General features: G+C 40.6%; 1 long non-coding RNA gene across 3 annotated transcripts in view; it reads right to left on the bottom strand.

The window, feature by feature from the left end:
* LOC140736065 (uncharacterized) overlaps positions 1-16,422 on the bottom strand; it is an 82,990-nt gene that overhangs the window by 54,641 nt on the left and 11,927 nt on the right. The window contains exons 2-4 of one of the 3 annotated variants that reach the window (XR_012100878.1): positions 12,786-13,034; positions 12,491-12,634; positions 3,110-3,223 (exon numbers count right to left, since the gene is read on the bottom strand). This is a non-coding gene — a long non-coding RNA (uncharacterized lncRNA). The remainder of the gene's footprint in view (positions 1-3,109; positions 3,224-12,490; positions 12,635-12,785; positions 13,035-16,422) is intronic. The other 2 variants (XR_012100879.1, XR_012100880.1) reach the window with 2 other exon arrangements.

The raw sequence follows: 16,422 nt of genomic DNA, 5'->3' as shown, positions 1-16,422 counted from the left end.
CTATCATGCCCTGGATCTTTTATTTAAACTTGAAAGGGCAGAAAGGATCTTGAATTCAAAAGAAGGCAATTTTAACAAAACAGCAATATCGTAATATTTGCTCCCAACTGTGCAGCACTTCCTCGGTACATCCTCACCCACTATTTGAGTGCTCCCTCAGATTTAGCTCTACTAACAATACAGCTCTAGCTCAATAAGTTCCTTTGAAACACAATATTTGCTTAATAAGTACAATCTGAGGGCAATCCAGCTCTCTCTGGGTAATGACAGTAATGGCGATTATCCAGGCAGAGCTGAGCCGACCCAGGAGAGGTTCTGGGAGCAGTGTGCTGTTTGAATGTGCCCTTCTGAGTACTTCCAACAGCTCCTTTTATTTCAGATTTCTAGCACCCACTGTGTCCTGCATTTCTCTTTTCCAACATTGATTTCTTTTCTCCCTACTACCCTCATCCATCTCCCTCCATTTATATATCTCCAGAGAGATCATTTACCATTAGCAAGTATCCATAAACATCTCTCAGGTGGTGCAACGTCATTGTGTAATCTGGACAATATTCATCTCCACTCAATCACAGATATTTCTTTTGTTCTCCCCAGAGCTACCCCACTCTACAGCTTAAAAAACTACATTTTCTCCAGTTCTGATAAAAAGTCATCAATCTGAAATGTTAGCCCTGATTCTTCCTCCACAGATGCTGCCTGTTCTAAATATTTCCAATACTTATACGCATAATCCTCATTTTGTAGTCTCCATAATTTAGTTTTGGGATTCATTTTATGCAGCAAGGGCCAATATATCCTTCCAAAATTACATTTCAAAATAGCTCATGAAATTCACAGCACGGGAAACTGTCTGATATGAGTTACTCTTCATTAGGGTCACAGAGTAATACCCAATTGGTCCATGCTCAACCAGTCCATGCCAACCACAGCATGCTCCCTGCTAGTCATAGTTGGCCACATTCAGCCCAGAACTCTCCAGGCCCTTTGCTCCATGTACCTATCCAAATATCTCTCCATTGTTGCAATTGTACCCCCTCTGGCAGCTCATTCCAGGTACTTCCTACCCTCTGTGTAAAGACGTTATCTGTCAGGACTCTTCTAAATCTCTCCCCTGTTATTTTGTACCTGTATCTTCAAGCTTTGGACTCCCCAATCCTGAAGAAAAGACAATGACCATCCTCCTTATCCATACCCCTCATAATTTTGTAAACTTCTATGAGGTCACCCCTCATTCTCCTGTGCTCATGGTGTATTTGTTAAGTTATAATTTACTAGAGAGTAAATGATTGCTTGCTGCCTCTAACTCATACTCCATGGTTTTGTCAATGTAGTACAACACCTTACTCAATTTAGAACATAAGACCATAAGACATAAGAGTGGAATTATGCCATCTGGCCCATCAAGTCTGCTCCACCAGTCAATCATGGCTGATACTTTTTTTCTCTCCTCCTCATCCCCAGTTCCATGCCTTCTCCCCGTAACCTTTGATGCAATGTTTAGTCAAGAACCTATCAATCTTTGTCTTAAATACACTCAATGACCTGGCTTCCACAGCTGCATGTGGCAACAAATTCCACAAATTCACCACCGTATCTCTGTTTTGAGGCTGTGCCCTCTTATCCTAGATTCTCCCACCATGGGAAACATCCTTTCCACATCTGCACTGTCTAGGCCTTTCAACATTCGAAAGGTTTCAAAGAGTTCCCCCCTCATCTTTCTGAATTCCAGCATCTATTGACCCAGAGCCATCTTTTCTAAGATGAGGGGCCCAAAACGCTCTTGTATTCCAGACCTCTTGAAATGAATGCTAACATGGCATTTGCCTTCATCACCACTGACTCAACCTGCAAGTTAACCTTCAGGGTGCACTGCACTAGTGTTCCCAAGTCCCTTTGCATCTTAGATTCCTGGATTTTCTCCCCTTTTAGAAAATAGTCCGCACATTTATTTCTACTACCAGAGTGCATGACCATGTATTTTCCAGCAAGGTATTGTATTTGCCACTTTCTTGCTTCTAATCTGTCTAAGTCCTTCTGCATCCTACCTGTTTCCTCAACACTACCTGCCCCTCCACTAATCTTCGTATCATCTGCAAACTTGGCAACAAACCCATCTATTCCATTGTCTAAATCATTGATATACAGCATTGAAAAGAAGTGGTCCCAATGCCGATCCCTGCAGAATGCCACTAGTCACTGGCAGCCAACCAGAAAAAGATCCTTTTATTCCCACTCACTGCCTCCTACCAATCAGCCAATGCTCTAACCAGGTTAATAACTTTCCTGTAATACCATGGGCTCTTAACTTGGTAAATGGCCTCATGTGTGGCATCTTGCCAAAGGCCTTCTGAAAGTCCAAATATACAACATCCACTGCATCCCCTTTATCTATCCTACTTGTAATCTCTTCAAAGAATTCCAACAGGTTCGTCAGGAAGGATTTTCCCTGAAGGAAACCATGCTGACTTTGTACTATCTAGTCCTGTGTCATGAAGTACTCCATCACTTCATCCTTAACAATTGACTCTAATATCTTCCCAGCCACTGAGATCAGGCTAACTGCTTTTCTGCTGCCTTCCTCCTCTCAATTTGTTGGTTACTGGTCTGCAGTTAACTTTCATGACAGGGTACTGAGCAATCTATTTGGAGATATTCTTAAGAATCCTAAAATGGGTTTCAATTTCAGGCTGGGTATGCCAGTAGAAACTACACACACTCTGTTTGCTATCTCAATTGTGATCTGGTGAAGTCTGGTTAGTGGATGTCAAATAATTTTTAAAACTCAGAATGATATCCAGATGCTTTCCTCTGGGAATCTACTCCCATCCCCATGAGCTAATGCCCACAATAATATGAGAGATTGCAGAGATTGGATCTTCATGAATTAGATGTGGAATTAGCATTTAAAACTTGCACTTGAAATTAAGGACACTGATCTACCATAAGATGCATCCAACCATAACTCCTTCTGCCTTTTATTCTGCTCAACATTTAATTGCCACTCTGTAGTCATACAAGATAGTCCACTTTTCATCTGCTCTTACTATTTTGTTCAGCCAGAAATGCATAAATGTTATATTGTTCCATTGCTACTGAAAACACTTACCACAGATTCAGCCTCTTTCCAATGAGAAGGTTCTGTAGATGTCAGCAGTGCTTAGCATCCAATGACGAATCATAGAAAAATCTTCAAACCAGGTCCTCTTCTTTTTTTAATTCCCTATTGCAAGAAAGTAGATGGAGAATATTTTAACCAGCACATTGTTAGAAAGTACAATTTAGATTTATAATTGAATGATTAAAATTGCAGAATGTTCTCAGATATATCCACAGGCCAAGATGTCAGTTGAATCCCATCCAATTCTTATTTAAATGAATATCACTTCCAGTTTTCTGGATATCAAAAAATTGCCTGGAATAGCTACTGAAAAGATGAAAACTGCAAAAAGATCAAGAGGCTTGCATCAAATCAAGGGAAACAGAAGGTTTATCAGTCAGTGAGTGGGATGAGCCAATGGAATGGAGCCAGAACTCCCATCTGCTTATTTAACATTTTAAAATTAGTGTTAATCTCTTATATGATGTTTGATAAAAGACTGGTTAAGGATATTGAAATCTATGGGATAATAATGACCGACAGCAATGCATTTTAGTTAAGCAGTTTGTTCAGACTATCAATTCAAAACTCTAATTTAGCAGTGACATGATATTAAAACATACATTACTCTTCGGAATGCCTCAAGGCATATTATTCTGTATCCTTGTTTCTAAAGGACAATCAGTTTATGAATGCAAACCATTCATCTACTTGGTACCCCTCACCTAAGGTAGAGTTCAGCATCAGGATAGGGTGGATGGTGTGACACTGTTGGTAATGAAGTAGAGCTGCTAGCCTCAGTCAATTCCTCAGATGGACCAAGAGATGCCCAGAAAAATGCTGGGCAGACTGCACCTACTGAACAAGGGACCTGGTTAATATTGCAGGCTGAGGAAGGACGCTGGGTATTTTCAGAAGTTTCTGTATTTGCTTTATCCAGTATCTGTAGCTTTCTAATTCTTGCAGAGAATGCTCTGGGTTTATCTAAGTGGAAGGCAAATCTGGAGAGAGGAATCTAGAAGGATAATAGAAAAGACAAAGGGGAAACCAAAGCAATGAGAGGTTAATCAAAATATGTCCTTTATTAGAAGTACAGAAAATGAAACCACACATCCATGGCCATAGGATAAGGAAAGGGAGAAATAAAAATATAACATATTAGAAATACTCAACAGGTCAAGTTGAGAGTGGAGAGGGTTTTAGTTAACATTTCAATTTGAAGACCTTTCTTCAGTTAACAAGCTGAAACAGTAAATTTGACTTTCTTTCTCCATAGATGCAGTCCACCTGCTAAATACTTCCAATATCTTCTCTTTATATTTCAAATATCCAGCATCTACTATTTTTTTTTCTTGGTTATGAACTGGAAAATACATGTTGTGCAGACTTCCAGAAACTGTATTGCTACACTTCCATGGGAATGAGCAATCAAGCAAAGCTGAAAATTGGACGATGCTCATAAAAAGATAAGAAGTTTGGACATTACTGTTTAGACATTGCTGTGATATCCAGAAACAACAGGAAAATAGACCACACTTCAGAAAAGTTAATTTCAAGCCAATAAACACAATGAAGCAAATTAAAACTGCAAAAGAATGATAGTACAGCGTATCGTAAACTCGGTAGCTAAGAATGCAGCATGATCAGCTGATTGTCTGATTTAAGCATGGTTGAGAGATGGCACAGTCAGATTAAATTTGAACTGTAGAAGGGTTAAATTGCACCCATCCTCGGAGCCTGAAGAATTTAAACAGCAGTTCTGATGAAACTCCATCATCCTGAATCCTTAACCCTGTTTCTCTTTCAACAGACACAGCATAGCCTAATACATAGTTTCAGCATCTTTGTTTTTATTTTGCAACTTAGTGGAATCCGTGGAAGAGAGAAGACTGAGGAGAAAAGAGCAAAGAATGGCTTCAGATGGACAGAACTTAAATCCTGAGAAAAATAACTTACTATCCCATAACAGTAAAAATTGTAATTTGAGTCTAAACAATATTAATGTTAAAGCACACGTAAAATGAAATACTACTCACATAGAGATGTCTACGGTTCTTCACATGTTGTTTCTTTGGTTTTGTTTAGTAGAGTCATCGGGGATAGAAAATTGTCTATAGTTGCATTCACTATTGAAAACAGTGGATCAAAAGGGGTCTCCTTTCAATATTGAACATATCTACAATTGTATTATTTTGCATGCTAAGTATTCTTCATTGTAGCTCCTGCCTGTTTCACCTGCTTCTGAAATTGTATGACACTGAAGGCATTTTGGAAAGGGTTCAACATGTATACACGACTACATTGTGCTTGAGGTGCTTGCAACCAAGGACAATTTTTACTTTGGGAACCTGGTTCAGCCTGAGACACAAAGGATTTAAAAAGCCATCAAATGAGCAGCTGCTGAGTGAGAATGGAACTGCTTCTATTGTGCCAAGAAGAGATTGGTGACCTGTCTCAGTGACTACCATCCAGTAGGACTTACATCAACTGCAATGAAGTGCTTTGAGAGGTTGCTTATGGCATGAATCAACTCCTGCCACAGAGATAACCTAGATGAGCCTAGATTGCCTGTGGCCACAACAGGTCCACAGCAGATTTGATTTTTCTCTCCGCTCTGGACCATCTAGTCATCAGAAACACATCAGACTGTGATATAGCTTTGTGTTCAACACAATCACCCCATCCAACTCATTATCAAACTTCAAGACCGGGGCCTCCATACCTCCTTCTGCAACTGGGTTCTTGACTTCGTCATCAGCAGACCTTAATCAGTGATGATTGGTAAGCACACCTTCTCCTTGCTGATCATTAATATAAGTGCACCTCAAGACTCCATGCTAAACACCCTGCTCTACTCCCTATAAACACATACTGTATCTGTGTGGCTAAGTAAAGAGAATAACAAGCCTCAGTTGATAAAGAGAATATGGACTGTTGAAAGTATTCTGACTGGTTGCATACACGAGGAAATCTGCAGATGCTGGAAATTCAAACAACACACACAAAATGCTGGTGGAACACAGCAGGCCAGGCAGCATTTATAAGGAGAAGCACTGTCGACGTTTCGGGCCGAGTCCTGTTGACAGGACAGGAATTATTAAGGTTCAAAGTACAAAGATAATTCTATTATCAAACTACATACATGCCACTATATACAACCCTGAGATTGATTGTCTTGTGCAATACTCAATAAATCTATAGAATAATAACCATAATAGAATTAATGAAAGACCTCCCAACTAGGGTGTTCAACATGAGTGCAGAAGACAACAAATTGTGCAAATACAAATAGAAGAATTGCAATAAATATTGAGATGAAGAGTCGTTGAAAGTGAGTCTATTGGCTAAGGAAACATTTCAATGATAGGACAAATACAGCTGAGTGAAGTTATCCCCTTTGGTTCAGAAACCTGATGGTTGACTGGTAATAACTGTTCCCAAACCTGATAGTGTGAGTCCTGAAGTTCCTGTACCTTCTTCCTGATGGCAGCAGTGAGAAGAGAGCATGTCCTGGGTAGTGGGGGTCCCTGATGATGGATGCTGATTTTCTGCGACAGCGTTTCACATAGATGCGCTCTGTGGTTGGGAGGGCTTTACCCATGATAGACTGGGCTGTATCCATTACTTTTTGTAGGATTTTCTGTTCAAGGGCATTGATGTTTCCATACCAAGCTATGATGCAGCCAGTCAATACACTCTCCACCACACATGTATAGAAGTTTGTCAAATTCTTAGGTATCATGCCGAATCACTGCAAACTCCTAGAGAAGAAGAGGCACTGCCATGCTATCTTCATAATTGCACTTATGTGCTGGGCCCAGGACAGGTCCTCCAAAATAAAGGAAGATCACTTCATTGCCATTGTGTTTATCCACACTGTACTTTCCCTCCATGTTTTTTGTCAAATGTTTCCTAAATTTCTGTAACCTGTTTGTAGTTGTTTTATTTTCAGATATTTTATTGCTGATTTATAGTACAGTTCCTCCATACCATCCATCAAAGCCCAGAAAAGCATAGCTGTGCACTGATGTGTTGAATAACTTCAGTGTATTAATAATAATGGTGGACTTTAGGAGATCTAGGCCTCATATGGAGCCAGTGATCATTAATGGAGAATGTGTGGAGCAGGTTAAGACCTACAAGTATCTGGGAGTAGTTAGACGAGAAGCTAGACTGGACTGCCAACACAGATGCCTTGTGCAGGAAGGCACAGAGTCGACTGTACTTCCTTAGAAGGTTGGCGTCATTCAATGTCTGTAGTGAGATGCTGAAGATGTTCTATAGGTCAGTTGTGGAGAGTGCCCTCTTCTTTGTGGTGGCATGTTGGGGAGGAAGCATTAAGAAGAGGGACGCCTCACGTCTTAATAAGCTGGTAAGGAAGGCGGGCTCTGTCGTGGGCAAAGTACTGGAGAGTTTAACATCGGTAGCTGAGCGAAGGGCGCTGAGTAGGCTACGGTCAATTATGGAAAACTCTGAACATCCTCTACATAGCACCATCCAGAGACAGAGAAGCAGTTTCAGCGACAGATTACTATCGATGCAATGCTCCTCAGACAGGATGAAGAGGTCAATACTCCCCAATGCCATTAGGCTTTACAATTCTACTGCCAGGACTTAAGAACTTTTTTAAAAGCTATTATTAATGCTTTTTGAGATAGTGATTTAGATGCATATCATATTTTTTTACTGAGTTAAGTATTGTATGTAATTAGTTTTGCTACAACAAGTGTATGGGACATTGGAAAAAAGTTGAATTTCCCCATGGGGATGAATAAAGTATCTATCTATCTATCTATCCATCTATCTATCTATCTATCTATCTGTCTCTCGGGGTGCAAGGAAGACTACATTCTGCAGGGTGGCAGTGTTTTTTACGAGGCCGAGTTGCGAGCTTGACATCAGTTGGGGGTGGATCGAACTCAGGAACCTCAATGTTGCACAATGTTCACAGTGCGTGAAGGATATTGAAGTGGAAAAAGCTTGCACAGCCTCAGAAGTCAGGATCCAGTGGCACGAAAAATCGTTACGTCTGGCAACTTCCTTGGCTGCATTGGATGGCCGCGTCTTCTTAAGTGCTCTGCCGCGCCCTGTGCACTCCACAATGCGCTGCTGTAACACCTCCTCAGTGGGGTTTCCTCCGCCTGGTCCACCGAAGCAGTCTTCGCATGCTGGGATGAGCAAATTCCTATCTCACCGAGGGTTTCAGACCCGCTGGCTACCCTCGCCTGGTTTAACCGGCCTGTCGAAGCCATTGCCCGGGTTGTGGCCGCTGTCGCATGCAAACAGCCACGAGGAGCCACAGGTGAGAGCTGGGTGTTGGTGGGGACCAATAGATGACGAGCCACTCCAAGGAATGTGCCAGGCCCCCGCCATCTAGAGGTGCTACCCCTCCAATGCACCCCATGCACCCCCTAATATGGTGTTAAAGTGTGCTGTGTCTCAGGTTACAAGCTTTAATCACTAATGTTGCCTGGAAGCTTTACTGCATTTATATGCATTCCATTTTCAATACTTTGGCAATGTTTTTTGTTACCAATTATTGGTATGATGCTTATGCTCTAGAACAGAAGTTGAGACTTAAGGGTGGTTAAATAATATAAAGCTTTATCAAAGCATGTAAATGTTAACTCCATTTTCACATCAATGTGCATATGCTTCAAGTTCCTTGCAGTAGTGACTATTGGTCTTTTGGTTTGGTATGCAGCTGAATCAGTCAGCTAAAATTATGCCTTTAAACTGTAAAAAAGAATCAATCAAAATCGACCAGTGAATTAAAAGAAAAGGACAAATAAGTGAGAGTTGTTTAGAACCAGATTCCTGGGTTTTAGGTTCTGTACATCAGAGCCTATAGAGTTGGAGTGGTGCAGACTGAAAACAAAAGTGCTGAGATCTGTGGCACAATATTCCTTGCCCTTTAACAACTGCTGGGTTTCTGTACTGGGTAACATAATGAGTACTGAAACATACTGCAGAAGTTGTACTTTAACTATGTGCTAGTTTTATGTGCAAACCAACAAAGTGAAGCTGACATTCTAGATTTTTTCTTTCTGTTTTACACATTGTAAACAACTTTTATATGTGTACTAAATCAATGCTGCAGAAATCAAAACTAGAAAATGCTTACAGACTTGGAAAAGCATGATTATACCAGACTGAGAAGCATTTTACTTTCTGTTCTCATTATGTCCTAATGGTAGTTTTTTAAAAAAAATTGGAACTCTGTTTGACCTTTACTGAGAAAATAAATTAAATCCTTTTGAAAAGAAAGGCTTTGTTGACAAGTGGCCATAAGAGTCCCACACAGGATCTTATTAAGTAACTTATAACCACTTCCTAAATAGTAAAAAATAGCTGAAAATCAAATATAGAAATCCATTCCAACATAAACTGTTAAGTAATTAATGAATGGAATGGGTAGCAAATAGTACACCCATGTGGACATAGAACGGCCTGCACACAATCTTAGAGCTTTTGAATTAAATGAGCATTAAGGATCCAGAATATGTCAACTTAGAGGGTGACTTTGAATTGACACATGAAAATAGTCACAGATGGAAAGTAAGTACTCATATCAAAGAATATTTCAATGAAAATAGTTGGAACTGGCATTGTATCACCTCCACTGTTGCTACTATCATGCATTCCCTTCTAGAGCCTTTCAATCCCTCTCCAAGAACTAACCGAAGACTTGCTGCTAATGAGCAGGTGCCCCAATATGGGCATTTTCCTTCTGGCAGGCTCTCTGCAAAGGTGCAATCACAACTCGAAACCTGGCTCAGTTATTCAGGTAAGGAATAAGGGCACAATTTCCACTGAACCTCAGGTAGCAACACCAGCACCAGCTGAACTAACACTGCACTGCGGCTTTTCTACTGAGCTTTAAATTTGAATCAAACAATCACATGGATAGATTTAAAGATGGAAATGTCTTCCAGATGCAATAGAGAGGGTAAATTGCTAGGAACTATAGTTTAAACCCCATTCTGTGGTTTAGAAGACTTGCGAGTGTTTACCAACACCAGACATGAATTCTTCAGTGGTAACAGCCCCATTTCAATAAGCACAAAATTATTACCAAATAAATCACTGGTATTTTGGTATTATAGGATTTATATGGACAGAAATCAAGGATTCTGTATGAATTGAAAGTAAAAGCTACATTTGGCACTGACAATAAATTTTATCAAAGTAAAAGGTTGTAAAAGCACCTTGAAAAAATTTAATTGATAAAAGATTTCCTGTCTGAATTTGCTTAAATCTAGGATTTTTTTTTACCCATCTTTGGTATGTGCACACTGGGGTGTAGAAGAGGCAGCCCTGAACTTTGTTCTCTCTTGTAATGCACTCTAGACACAGGACTATTTAGTTATTTTTTTTATCTTTATTCTGAGATAGGAGAAAATAAACAAAAAAGATTACTAATGACATGCTTTGAGTCGTCACCTATGCATGCAGAAATTTTCCACACTATTACTTTAAGTGTTAGAAATTTCCATTATTAATTCTTGCTTTTTGTTGTGATGAGGAACCATTCTTTTCCATTTCCTCATATTAATATTTTGAAATGTATGTACTATTATCCTGGTTACCAACCAAAGGATTTTTATCCAGTACAAAAGATCCAATAATAATAACGTTCTTTCTTGCCCTCTCTTTATCTCTCTCTCTCTCTCTCTCTCTCTCTCTCTCTCTCCCTCACTTCATGATATATGTTACTTAACTGTAGGATACTTTCTAGTTTGCTCACCTAAAGCCTATTTATTCCATTATTAGTAACTTGCTAAATTCGAACAAAAGAACATTAAGAAAATAAGCAGAGCAGGCAGCCAGCAATAAGCATGTTGTTTATTGGCCTAACACCCAAGGGGGAGCACTGCTCAAAGCTAACCTATATGATGTTAAGCCAGGCTGCACTGCAAGGCAATGACCACAACTGATTCTACACGGGAAGAAGTATTGGAGAAACAGGATTGACAAGAGGGAAGAATGGGCTCCCTGATTATAAGTGATGCAATGCAGATTTTGGAAAAGAGGAGAGATGTCCTCTTTCCACAAGGAACCTAATGGTTCTTTAAAAACACACACTGATATTAATGGGTGGAGCAACAGGAAGGCAGTTTAGCAAGGGGAATGTTACAAGAGGCAGGATCAAACCTCAAGTATTGGAATACATTATCATGAAACAGTCAATATCTTCAAATGCCACATGCATCAACTACATACAAGTACTGCTGAACCCACCATCACTCATGTGTACCCACACCTTATAGCTAATGTAAAAGGTCAGCTATTTTACATTGATTGGATCGTGAACTGAACACTGCACAATATTAGCTGAAGTGCTTCCGTTTCTCTTTCAGGATAAGTTGCAGAATCAGAGCTAATCAGTGGGAGCCACACATAACCTTCCACACTGGAGGTAGTGGCCAGCAAATGTATAGACCCAATCATACTCCAGCATTTGATGGCTGGCATTTCTGATGTAAGAAAAATTGAACGTTATGTACTGTATAGGAGGGTCAGTCTGATCGTTGAGCGGGTTTGATTGAAGAGACCACACTGTGCTATACTGTTATATGTCCTACGTTCTATTTCATCGCAAAGTTACTCTATGTCTGGTTCATGGTGTGGAAGGTCCATCTGCTCCTGTCCAAGTTAGATTGCAAATTAAGATTGTTGTCTCACGGCTATGGATCTATTTGTGCCCCCACCATTTTGTCAAGGTTTTTATTAATGCTAGTTAGTCAGTCAGGCTAAGACAGTGCAGTCAGAAGCCAGGTGCCCTAGCTCTGAACTGCTTGAGGTCATTCAGGATTATCTGTAGCCTTGTCCATTAAACATCAGAAACCTTCCCTGCCATGCTGAAAAAACTACAATTGTACAAATTCTTCTTCTTAGGCACTCCCTTGGTATGAAAATAACTCAATTCAACCATGGTTGTGTGGGTTTTGACTGCCTGTTACATGTTGCCTGGGTCCTTAAAGTATATGGAGCACAGCGTTTAATCATTGCTTGGTGGAAAGTAAACTTGTGCCAGGTCTGAGGGGTTGATGTAGTAAGAGCATTGGGATATCCAAACATGTAGACACCGCTGGTGTCTACTTCCACACCAGATCGGACGGGAGGCTATTCAGTCTGTCATGACTGAGGGTGGAAACCACGGTTCGTGAAGTACTCATCAGGGACATGTTGTTTGCAGACGACGCGGCACTGGCAACACACTCTGAAAAGCAACTGCAACACCTCATGGACAGCTTCTCAAGAGCCTGCCAGGACTTCAGCTTGATCATCAGCCTGAAGAAGATCAACATGTTGGGCCAAGGCATTGAGCACCCCCCTGCCATTACCATCAACAACTACGAGCTGGGGGTAGCCCACGAGTTTACATACCTTGGCTCCACCATCACGGACAATCTCTCCCTAGACCCCGAGATCAATAGATGGATCGGACGAGCAGCCAGAAGACCTGCTGTACGAGGAACTGGCCTCCGGCAAGAGAGCACAAGGGCGGCCCCATCTTCGTTTCAAAGATGTCTGCAAGAGAGACATGAGGTCACTGAACATGAACGTCGAGAGGTGGGAGGTCATTGCAAGCGATCGCTCTCGCTGGAGGCTGGAACTACGCAGAGGTCTAAAAGGAGGAGAAGAGAAGCTGAGGCTTGCTGCTGAAGAAAAGCGCACTCACCAAGAAAACAGCACCAAGACAACACTGGAGGGCAGGGTCTTCAAGTGCAGTTGCTGCAGCCGAGACTGTCACTCCCATGTGGGCCTCTACAGCCACAACAGACGCTGCTCCACCAACACAGACTGAAGCAAGACTTTCCAGGCACAGATCCATGGTCTCGCGAGACTAACAGATGCCACCACCACTTTCCAAACACATCTTCTGACATTTGTTTAACTTCAGGTCATAAAAGGAAGCCAATCTTCTGTTCTTAAAATGTAGATGGAAAGCAGTAATCAGTTTGAAGTTAAAACTAATACTGTCTATAGAATGGCTTTGAAGATGTTCTGTCTCAAGATAAAGTGCTAGGCAATGGGTTGTGTGGTTTGGCTTGTTTCAAATAGACAAGCTGACTTTAAGTTGCTTAGTTTAAGGAAGCCTGAAGAACAGATGGTTAATATAATTTAGACTATCGCTACTGATATGTTTAAAGTTAGAAGGTTTATGTGCCCGAAGTTAACAGTAATTGTGAACTGTGAACATTAAGCTGAGGTCCATGTCTTCAATCTGCTTTAAGACCATTTGTGATTTTAAAAAAAGATATCTGAGGAAATATCACATGCTTGTGAAGGTTCCCACCTGGGAGAAAAAGGGTATATAAATGTAAAGAGCAGTTCCAGCTTATTAAGAATGGGCTAAAGAACATTAAGAAACATGGGGTGAATCCACTGCTCCAGCTTCTGTTTCTGTTTAGATAGCCTGTTTGTCTGCAACTTATTGGTATACTTCTTTAGTTTATTGGAATTGTACCTCTGTTTTGTAAATCCTTTGAATTTAAGAAATACTTGGTGTTTGAGAAATGCTTTCTGCTTTATATTTAGAGATGTTTTATGATTTGGAAATACTTACGAGGGGTGATTGATAAGTTCGTGGTCTAAGCTAGAAGGAGTCAATTTTAGAAAACCTGGCACATTTATTTTTCAACATAGCCCCCTCCTACATGTACACACTTAGTCCAGCGGTCATGGAGCATACGGATCCCTTCTTTGTAGAAGTGATCCACAGCAGGTGTGATTGACAAGTTCATGGCCTAAGGTAGAAGGAAATGAGTTATATGGATCTCGTTACATGCACGTGCAGTTCAACTCTTTGAGTGAAAATGCAGAAAGTTTGAAGTTAATAACTCATCTTCTTCTACATAGGCCACAAACTTATCAATCACCCCTGCTGTGGACCACTTCTGGAGGTCCAAGATGCCGACTTCTACAAAGAAGGGATCCGTATGCTCCATGACCACTGGACTGATTGTGTAAATGTAGGAAAAATAAATGTGCTAGGTTTTCTAAAATCGACTCCTACTTTAGGCCACAAACTTATCAATCACCCCTCGTAAGATAGAAATCCTCTGAGGGTTTTAAATGTGTTTTAAGAATGTGTGAATTTAAAAGTGTATCACTATAGATAAATGAACTATGTTTTAAACTACTTTTACAGTTGGAAGTATTTTCTCCTTGGTCAGGAGAAGGAATACACCACTCAAATAGTGGGTATTGGCAGCTAAACTCACCATAGAGAATAAACAGGGAAGTGAACTGGTCTTTGAAGATTGGGTAGGTACAGTATAATCTCCATTTAGTAAGAGTGGTTATTTATATCTGATTGGGCTTAAAGTCTTTGTTTGAATTTAGAACCTTGGTGGTCAGTATACCCAATACCATCATAGTTGGCGCCTGAACTGGTCACTTTATACCAAAAGTATTATTTTAAAAATAATAATTATTTAGCAATTGTCCAATCTTGACAGATGCTTTGACACCCAAACTACTACTATAAACTGGTTGACATCAGGTTCTTAGCAGTTTGAACAGGCAAATGCTGGTCAACATTATGAATGTGTTAGTAGTTAATACCCCGACTGCTCCTCAGATTGATGAAGGGATTGAACATAGAGTAGGGTGCAGATTAGACAGACCAAACCCTCTGTTCAATCTGCTGGACTCAGCTCATCACAACTTGTACCAGATTCCAACAATGTAGCAATAATTCATGGCTTGAGACAACAAATTAGCCCTTTTTTAGATGGAAACCAAGCATCACATTGGAACCACATGATAGAACCCGGTGACCCATATATTAACCCTGATGCATAGAGAAATTATGTACTCCTTAAAGGCACACATGAGGCAACACCCACAACAGTAAACTGTGGAGATACCAATGAAGTCCAGAGAACAGATGCTTGGGAATATGCACTAGTAGTGCTAAAAATATTGACTATAACCAGTAAAAGAGAATACAGGGACAAACTTCCTAGTACAAACTTCCCATCAAGTTTTTGGACCTTTGACTATTCAGAGTTTGTAGGCAGAATGTTCAGTGCCTCCATCTGATGCTGAAGGAATTCTGAAATGGCTACTTCAGAATGCTGGGCGTTTACAGGCCTTCTGGGCCATTCATACTCCCCAACATATTCTTCTAGTCATATTAATGTTATTTCCCATAGTCTTGGGATCACATCCGCACGAGTGTGGAAATCCATATCAGGTATAAGTATGGATTTATAAACAAGTAAATGGTAGAGATGAACACGGTGGACTTAGTACTGTATTGAGTAAAATAGCCAAGGCTTAGTAACAGTTTAGAAGTTCAGAGAACAGCTGGCAAGGACAGAGTGGAACCTATTTCAATCTATAATGTGTTCTGACACCTCTTTCTTTGAGTGGAAACCTCTGCAGCATGTGCAGAGTTGCTCTTAATCAACATCTGATACATGAATGATTTCAAGATGTTGAAGGGGTCCTATGCATCCCATGTGGTGTTAGCAGGATTACTGCTCATTTCCACAAAAGGGCAATGAGCACAGGATCCTCTCCTTTTCCCTCTAAAGGGAATGTATGGTTCATAACAAAGTCAGCAGAAGAACCTTATTCCTTGGGTTGATTACATTCACAGCATTCTCCTACACCAGCCCCTCAGGAGAGAAGATGTAGTCAATAGGCAAACAAGTTCCCTGGAGATCATCTACCTTAGGAAGAGATATTCACCCACAACCTGGATGGCTAGACACTCAGGATAGACCATGATCTAGAGCTCCACTCCTTTCTTTGTGGAAGAAAGTAATAGACAAAGATACTCCTTGCACGACAGATGGAATATTCTGAGGCCAGATTGATACAATGGAGAACAGCATGAAACTGAGCACATGACACGAGGCCCACCTCATCCTTTACCCTCTAAATATACAAAGAGACAGGGCCCATCCCAAACCTCTCCTCCCTGCACTGTATTCAGGAAAAACAAAATGTAAGGAAAGGAGAGACCAACATTAATGTAATAAAATCTACACAGGAGAATTTCAGCAAAAACTCTAATCAAAATGTTCCACCTGACAAATACGATACAGGCATACCTAGTCTCACCTTTCCATCTAACAAAGCCCAGATATTTGACAAAATTTGACCCTGCCATTTTGAATGAGCAACAGTCATTGCAATAAATGCTGCTAGGATTGACTCGTAAAACTATAAATCTTTCATAGATCTAGCTAATGGTTTCTGGTCACACGCACTTCTTGAAAGTGACAGACCAGAGGTTACGTAAGCAACACACGCAGTGCTGGAGGAGCTCAGCAGGTCAGGCACTACCCCTGGAAATGAAT

The sequence above is a fragment of the Hemitrygon akajei genome, chromosome 11 (genome assembly GCF_048418815.1).
Source record: "Hemitrygon akajei chromosome 11, sHemAka1.3, whole genome shotgun sequence".
Taxonomy (NCBI): Eukaryota; Metazoa; Chordata; class Chondrichthyes; order Myliobatiformes; family Dasyatidae; genus Hemitrygon; species Hemitrygon akajei.
Note: the sequence above shows the minus strand (reverse complement) of the source record. Positions and strands in the feature narration are given on the sequence as shown.